This window comes from Polyodon spathula, chromosome 7 (assembly GCF_017654505.1).
Source record: "Polyodon spathula isolate WHYD16114869_AA chromosome 7, ASM1765450v1, whole genome shotgun sequence".
NCBI classification, from domain to species: Eukaryota; Metazoa; Chordata; class Actinopteri; order Acipenseriformes; family Polyodontidae; genus Polyodon; species Polyodon spathula.
In genome coordinates, this window is record NC_054540.1 from 23,430,202 (window position 1) to 23,439,980 (window position 9,779).

Below are 9,779 nucleotides of genomic sequence, written 5' to 3' on the forward strand. Positions count from 1 at the left end.
AGAGCCAGGATAGTTTGCATACACATTTGTGATGTAGTTGTTGGCATCACACACTACCTGTAGTACAGAGTAGGTCTATTTGCAATTATGTAGAGGTGTCTTTTCTGTGTTGGTGAGCATAGCTGCATCTGTGTGCAATCAATGGCTCCCAGGACACCAGGAAACCCATATCTCCCAAGAAAACCTTGCTTCGTATTTTGTTGCAGTTTGTGAGAGACAGGGAAATGGATGAATTCTCCTGCCCACTTTAATAACTAGTCAATCTAGTAACTACATGGTGAATAACCAAGCAAACAACTTTAAGTTGTGACTACAGCAGATATATCCATAAAGAAGCAATGCTTTCATTAACTGTTTTGACAGTTAAACAAGAAAAACTAAAGTTCTGTTAAAAGGTGCAATTAATACTGATTTAAGATAAAGGATCATGGGTCCATGAGTGGCTTACCTGGTAAAAGCACAGCTGTGTGGTGTGCAGGGTGAGTCATACAGGGGAATGCAGGTTTGCGTCCTGGCTATGCGAAGTTGGCCCTCTTCTCTGGGGATTGATAAGACAGCATCGGATTGGCTCTGGCATGCCCGTGGGTTAGGGAGGCAAAACCAGCAGGGACTGTTTCCCCTTATTGTGCTACAGCGAACCCTGCTGGCCAAGTAACTCATTGCTCAGGCGGAAACCTGCAGGAAAATTGCTGCAGTGAGGAAAAAAAATAATTGGACATTCCAAATTGCAATCAACCACTGTCTACATTCAAATAAAAAACAATAAAACAATACACCATTTCAAAAAGCAGGACATTGGGCAGAAGATATTGCAATGTGCAGTAGTGACAGGAGATTTGCACACACAATGCCTTAATAGAGTGCATTCTCTCATTGTATCCCTGTATCAACACGGTAAACCAAACTTTGGCTTAAAAAATCAGCACAAATTACACTGCACTATAACCAGCCACAGGCTATTTACACACTGCCCTTGCTGCACAAAAAGACCTTGCTGACCTTCCTTTCACATATTTTTTTTGTGAGGTTTGATTTTCGTGCTCCACAAATCTCATACAGCACTTACTGCTCTCTGTACTCCTAATTCACCTCACTTCTGAGTTGTAAGTGCAGCCGCTAAATAGCCCGATGCACATCTGTCACTCATTGCGACCCTCATTGTCACGATTGTAGATCATGTCTGTATTGAGTAATTTGCTTTTAAGCTTACATAGGCTACAGTGGAGAAATCAGTCAGAAGACATATTCTAACCTCTGTTGGTTTGTTGAGTGATGGATCAAAAAATGTTGTTGAACAACTAATGTCCCCCAAAAAACGAATGTCTGAAACTTTTAGATAAAAAAATGACTTCAAAACAAATTCTGATTATTTTAACGACTACAATGAGTGACTTAACTGTGACGCTTGACCAATATTAATTATAAATGATGAGTGACAATGAATACATTGAGCAGGGATCGGCAAGGTGTCCGTACACGGACACCAGTGTCCGTGGTAATTTATTTAAAAAAAGTACGATTTACAATCTCTGTTGAAAAAAGACATGATTTATCTATGTACATATTACAATTGCGATGCAAACAGGTTAGATTTGGCCTCTGCTTCTCCCCGTAAACTGACAATGACAATATTCTACTGTAACTATGGTTACTGCAGAATCTTGATGACACTGAAACGCCTACTGAAGCCTTGTTATACAATCTGATTAAGAGTTAGTTACGTTCACGTTGTGCACTGTTTTCTTTTTCTAAACATTGAAAAAAACAAAAAGATTGTTCAACCCAGCTTGGGAAAGAGAAAATTTCATATTTGAAAGACCCACAGATTATTTTATATTATATCTTACAGTGGATCTTGTGTTACTGAATGCAGGTAAAGAAGGCTGAAGGTTGAACGCTTCCTGGAAGCAATGTGTTGGACAATAACTAATGATTACTGAAACACTGGAGAGCTGTTTTTGATAACATTTGATAACCCTGACAGTACAGGGTTAAAAGGAAAGTGACTTACAAATTATTTTAACGTATTGTGAACTGTGCGAGTGGAATGGTGAATAAAACAATGTCCAGTTACTTTTCCCAAAAATATCCATGTTTTAATAAATGAACACAAAGAACCACCCCTCTACCAGCAATGGTATCGGGGGGAACACGGCTGGTTTGCAGACCAAAACAAACAACGTAGCTGCTTCCCCTTTGTTCCCATACACTCCTCCTTGCAAACAACCTGTTGCCATGGTTTCTCCAATAGAGGGCTGACCCGCAGCTGCTTGCAATAGGGTCGTTCCGGGTGCTTGCAACTACGCGCCCCTCCTAATATGGTCACCTTCTGGTTTCCACCTACCATCAAGGCGGTCCATCTAGGAGGCAGCGTACCACTGTCCTTACACAGCGCCCTTTCTCGTTGGGAGGGAGATTTGCAACATCGATTCTTTCTCTCTCTATCACACATATTTATACACAGAAATCCTAATGCAGTACAGGAAGTGTTTGAGTATTTAATATTCAGAGGAAAAGCTGGAGGCAATAAACTTAGTTTGGTTGACAAAATGCTCATATATTTACTTATGCACTTTATCACACATTAACAATTTTTTTTCTTGGTTCCTATTTTGATTATTTTAGCTATCGTATATATCATCTTTTATACTGCATGTTCAGCATTTCTCAGTATAGTTATTATTTAGAAAGGTCCCAGATAAAACTGCAGATTCATTTTGAACCTTTTTCCAGTTTCGACATTTCAGATAGTCTAAAGGATTTCTAATCACAAGTGAAATACTTGAAATGAACTGTGAGGACAGAGACAACACTACTTGCATGAAATAACCCTTAAAGGGACATCACACACACAATTTTCTATAGGGGATTAGTGATCCAAAGTAGGCCTTAAGAAATCATTAGGAGTAAAATCAAGTTTTAAAAATACCCGCATGGGAAACTCAAGGATTCATTTTAAACTGCTCTGGTTCTTGGAGTACTACCAAAAAGGGGCTTATGCTTCTGACCAAAATACTAGACCTGATGAAAAATATTAAGCACATTTTACAAGTAGTCAGCATCGTCATAACACAAACCACCAATATTCTCCGTTCATTCCTTACCAGGTTATTAAAAGCTTGATTGAACACAAACTGTATGTTCAATTAAACAATTAAATACCTGGTTGAAACTAGGCTTTTGACATGGTCTTGGGCTGGAATAGACTGACAGACCCACAAGTGAGTAAAACTGCATTAAACCATACTCATTGATGGACTATTTAATTTCTTACCGATTTAATATCTTAAAGATGTGTGTTTTTCTGTTTAGACCAATATTTACCATGCTTGTTTGATAACTGCAGTATGAACAGTATGCATAATAGTGTGTCTGTGAAACAGGGTTTTTACTCCATTTTGTATCATTGGATTACATCTAAGATTGAGACAAAGCAGTGCCAGATGTCATATGAATTGCAGTGATTAAACTGTTTGACCCAGGATTTCGGCTTCTGGTCTAGCAGGAGGCACCCTCAATTAAGGTGCAACCTCCGTCATTGGTTAGAGATTAACCAAGGCTGGGTGACCACCAAAACCCCAGAAGGGAGTTACAGTTACAAAGGAGAAAGACTTGCAGAACCTTTAGTAAAAGGTGGGCTTGGTCTATACAGTATAGGGTAGCCAATAGGTTTAACATAGTGGGCTGAGTAAGCCTCAGTTCTAGAATTGCAGCTAGCCTCTAACCAATTCATAATTGTTTATGCAACTATAAAATTTCAGATTTTATTTAGTTTGTTTATGTTACATCTGACAGTTTGTATTGTTTGTATAAACTACATAACAGTAATGTCTGGTCTGTTTAATGCAAACTGTCATTTGTGATAAAGCTAAAATGATCTGGCAGAATATTCTGATTTACAAATGCATTTTCCCCTGTTGATTTAATATAGAATTTATGTCACAACAGTTTGGGACTGATAAAACTGCTGGTTAGGATAGAATACCAAACAGCAATTATTAAAACTTTTAATAGTCTTTTGGTACACAGAATCAAAAGACAAATATAGTTATCTGGTTAAATCCTATACCCTTTGTATGGATAAGTGAAACAGTTATTGTTTAAATAATATTTATTAGGTTTTATCAGACGTAATTTACGAAATATTACAATGTAAACCATTTGCTATTAATCTCAGCATAATTATTTTTGCCATAATTTTAAATTTTTACATTAAAAACATAATCTCATTCCGTGTATGTGTATATATATATATATATATATATATATATATATATATATATATATATATATATATATATATATATATATATACACACAGTGGCTCTCACTGCAGTGTCAGTTTGCTTCTCCTTTTTACAAGACAACTAGACAATTCTTTATATAGTAATTGTTTTGCTAAAGCCTATATGGTAGAAAAAACAACAGGTCTTGGAAAAGTACAAGTAACTTGTACTTTTTCATTATGCAAGTAGCTATTACTCTGCCATGTGCCATTTTCTACTACAGTTCACCCCCCCTTGGACTTTTCCACATTTTATTGTGTTACAACATGGAATCAAAATGGATTTAATTAGGGGTTTTTGCCACTGATCAACACAAAAAAGTCCATAAAATCTACAAATTGTTCTAAATTAATTACAAATATAAAACAGAATAATTGATTGCATAAGTATTTACCCCCTTTGCTATGACATACCTAAATAAGCTCTGGTACAACCAATTGTCATTAGAAGTCACATAATTAGTTGAATGGAGTCCACCTGTGTGCAATTAAGGTGTTTCACATGGTTTCAGGTTAAATACACCTGTCTCTGGGAGGTCCCACAGTTGGATAGTACATTTCCTAACAAAAACTACATCATGAAGACGAAGGAACATTCAAAGGAAAGGTTGTTCAAAAGCACCAATCAGGAGTAGGATATAAGAACATTTCCAAGGAACTGAACATCCCCCGGAGAACAGTAAAGACCATTATTAAGAAATGCTGAGAATATGGCACAACTGTGACTCTGTCTAGAACAGGACGTCCTCAAAAAAAGTATTCGGGCGAGAAGAGCACTAGTCAGAGAAGCCACCAAGAGACCTATGGCAACCGTAAAAGAGTTACAGTCTTCCACGGCTGAGCTGGAAGACACTGTGCATATGGCAACAATAGCCTGGGTGCTTCACAAAACTGGCCTTTATGGGAGAGTGGCAAAAAGCCATTGTTGAAAAAAACTCACATCAAATCTCTGCTAGAGTTTGCAGAAGGCATGTGGGAGACTCTGAGACCAAGTGGAAGAAGAATCTATGGTCTGATGAGACCAAAATAGAGCTTTTTGGCCTCAACACCAAGTGTTATGTTTGGTGCAAGCCTAACACCACACATCATCCTGAGAACACCATCCCTACCGTGAAGCACGGTGGTGGCAGCATCATGCTATGGGGACGATTCTCTGCGTCAGGGCCTGGAAAGCTCTTGAAGATAGAGGGCAAAATGGATGCAGCAAAGTACAGAGAAATCCTGGAGGAAAACCTGCTGAAGTCTGCAAGAGACCTGGAAGATTCATCTTCCAGCAGGACTATTACCCCAAACATACAGCCTAAGCCACACTGGAGTGGCTTAAAAATAAAAAAGGTAAATGTCCTGGAGTGGCCCAGTCAAAGCCTGGACCACAATCCAATTGAGAATATGTGGAAAGAGTTGAAAATTGCTGTTCACCAAAGGTCCCCATCCAACTTGATGGAGGTTGAGTAATTTTGCAAAGAAGAATGGGCAAAAATTGTAGTGTCCAGATGTGCAAAGCTGGTAGAGACTAATCCAAATAGATTCATGGCTGTAATTGCTGCCAAAGGTGCCTCTACCAAATATTGACTCAAGGGGATGAAACCTTATGCAATCAATTATTTTGTGTTTTGTATTTGTAATTAATTTAGAACAATTTGTAGATTTTATTTTTCACTTTGACATGATGGACTTTTTTTGTGTTGATCAGTGGCAAAAACTCAATTTAAATCCATTTTGATTCCATGTTGTAACACAATAAAATGTGGAAAAGTCCAAAGGGGTTGAATACTTTTGAGAGCCACTGTGTATATATATATATATATATATATATATATATATATAATATATATATAGTATACACACACACACTAGGGAATGGGTAAAAGCTGGACCAATTTAAACCCTGCTGGGGGGCATTTGGGACGACCTGCCCCGATCGTCTTGGACGGGGCTAGCAGAATTGGTACATCAATCGATTCCTCCATAGAGCTAACATAACAAACATCTTTTAGCACTTATAGGCTAGTTTTATTATTATTATTATTATTATTATTATTATTATTATTAAAAATATATCTGGGGTCAGAGATGCTCTTTCAGAATATCCTGAAGAGTTTTAACTTGTCATGGAGCATTTTAATTAATCTACACTGAGTGTACAAAACATTAGGGACATCTTCCTAATATTGAGTTGCACCCACTTTTGCCCTCAGAACATTCTTATTTCATCAGGGCATGGACTCTACAAGGTGTCGAAAGCGTTCCACAGGGATGCTGGCCCATGTTGACTCCAATGCTTCCCACAGTTGTGTCAAGTTGGCTGGTAGTGGACCTCTACTCCGAATAGCTCGTTCCATCTGATCCCACAGATGCTCAATTGGATTGAGATCTGGTGACTGGGCAGGCCACTGCAGTAAGCTGAATTCACTGTCATGTTGGTGGAACCATTCCTGGACAATCCTAGCCTTGTGGCATGGGGCATTACCCTGGTGAAAAAATCCATTAGCAGATGGATACAGTGCTGCCATGAGGGGATGCAATGATGTTCAGATATCCTGCGGCATTCAAACGTTGCTCCATTTTTATCAAGGGGCCCAATGTGTGCTATGAAAACACACCCCACACCATCATACCACCACTACCAGCCTGCAGTGTTGATACGCGGCATGATGGATGCATGTACTCATGTGGTTTTCTCCATACCCTAGTCCTCCCATCAGCGTGAAACAGCAGGAACCGGGATTCATCAGACCAGGCAATGTTTTTCCAATCCTCCAGTGTCCAGTGTTTTCATTCCTTAGCCCATTGCAACCGCAGTTTCTTGTGTTTTGCTGAAAGAAGTGGAACTCTGCTAGGTCGTTGGCTGCCGTACCCCATTCGTGTCAAGGTACGACAAGTTGTGCATTCTTTTATGGGTTTTTCGACACCAATGTTGTACTGGACTGTCAGTTGACTAACTGTAGCCCGTCTGTTGCTCTGCACAATTCGTGTCAGCTTCATTTGGTCTCTTTCATCAATGAGCCGTTTTAGCTGGATGTCCTTTGGGTGGTGGACTATCCTTGATACACACAGGAAACTGTTGAGCGTGAAAAATCCATCAGCGTTGCAGTTCTTGACACACTCAAACAAGTGCGCCTGGCACCTACTGCCATACCCCGTTCAAAGGCACTTAAATCTTTTGTCTTGCCCATTTACCCTCTGAATGGCACACATACACAATCCATGTCTCAATTGTGTCAAGGCTTAAAGATCCTTCTTTAACCTGTCTCCCCTTCATCTACACTGATTGAAGTGGATTTAACAGGTTACATCAATAAGGAATCATAGCTTTCACCTGGATTCAACTTGTCAGTCTATTTCATGGAAAGAGCAGGTGTTCCTAATGTTTTGTAATGTTGTGTACATCATGTATATATATATATATATATATATATATATATATATATATATATATATATATATACTCTAAGTGCTATGAAGATAGTTATTGTTTTTCTGTGGGCTGTGGACAAGGAGGAATCGATTGGTGTAAGATTTGAAATGATTGGACCCCCTTTTGCCTCGTCCGGCGGTCTGGATATTAAATACTGTATTAATAACAGTTCTGTGGCACAGTGATTGACGGGTTGTTCTTCCAATCAGTGATGTGGAACTCCTTTTCCTAGGTACCTACCCATTCCAGTTTGAAGTTAATGTTGCAGCGTTTTCCTTAATGTTGTTGTGTTTTCCTTAATGTCATTGTATTTTTTTTTGTGTGTGTGTATGTGCTTTTCTTTTTGTGTTTGTGTTTTGCACTTCATGGTCACCATACAAACTAATAAAAACTACAAACATTGGTAAAGTTTACCTAAACTAATATTAGATAATATTAATGTCAGTGCTAATCAGGGTCTGTGAAACGAGAGGTTTATGTTTAAAGTCTTAGTCAAGATATTAACTAAGGCTTAAAAAAAATTATTTCTTTCCGGTCACATCTTATACTTTAACAGACATATACATACAACTTTAACTTAAAGTTTGATGTATATGTATATTAACATATAAGACATGACCATAGATAAAGTTTAAAAGATTCATTTGTTTTTTTCAGTACAGTGTTATATTTTGCTATGCCATTAGGACTCCAACAGACACCCTTTTATTATATTTTGTGCTTTTGTGAAACAGTATCTATTATTTAAAAATGTCTAGTTGGCTTTTAATGGAAAACAAAACTCCATAGCTCAGCTTACACTAAGAGGAGATGTTACCAGTGAATGATATCAAGTTTTGCCTCAGATTCTTTATTTTTCTATTTGCCTCATATGGGTTAAAACCTTGAAGTAACATCTCAACATGAAATTAAATGCCATCATATTTCCTTTCATTTGGTTAATGTATCGGAAACAAAACTATAAGGAAGTGTCAGTGTTGAAAAGTGAGAAAATATTAGATATGTTCTTTGTTTTGTGGTATCATTCATTATTAAACATCCAACCCAATTCAGCACAGTGGCAAAATGTGCTTATAAATAGATCAAGGAATCAAATTTATTAAAATGGAAAGAAGAAAACAAAGCAGAAACCGTGGACTTTTAATGGTGAACAGAAGTGGAGCAAGTATGACCACATTATTGTGCATCCTAATTTTGTATTTTTAACAGTTTTTTTTTTTTTTATGCATAGATTGCTAATCTCCTGTAAAACTAATATGATTAAATCAAGATATATTGAACTGTCAGAACTAATGACTCGAAGTGACTGGGGTTCGTTTGCATATCATACAATGTTGTACTATATAGTGTTTCTATATAACGTTGCTCACACAGATTGTAGTTTATAACTGATCGACAGACCTATCTATCATAGTTGAACGTACAATCTCGCAATATAGAAACGAACCCCCCAGTTGTTTTTCTGTGCAAAATAATTCTCTTTGCTCATTCTCAAATGAGCTGTGTGTGACGACTAGTATTGCCGGAAACAGGGGCGGGACTAGTGGTATACATGCTTCCTGTTTCAGAAAGTTTGCTGCTTCGCTATGCAGTTTAGTTCTTTTCAAAACAACAAAAATAAGTCAAAGTGTACCTAATTACACAAACACACTTACTAAAACATGGAAATAAATATGCTGTTCTGGAGAAGATGACAGTATTGTTTGAATGCATTTTATTTATCACACAACCCAGACAAATGACAAATTGTAAATGTACAAAAAACACACTAGTTCAGATTTAAAAGTCAAGTATGGTCTTTTACTGTTATTTTTTAAAAAGTGTTTTTGTATATCTCTATCTTCTATGTGTCTATCCATCTACCAATCTGAATTATCACAAAGTGATGACAGAATTGTATCCACATGTAAGCAAAGATTTTTTTTCTTTGAAATAACCACAAATCCTTTCCAATTAACATTCAACTGGAAAAAGGAATTGTCATTTCAGAATACACCCCCCCCCCCCCCCCCGTAAATCACCCCCCCCCCCCCCCCCCCCCCCCCCAAATAAAAATAAAAAAACAAAACATACATA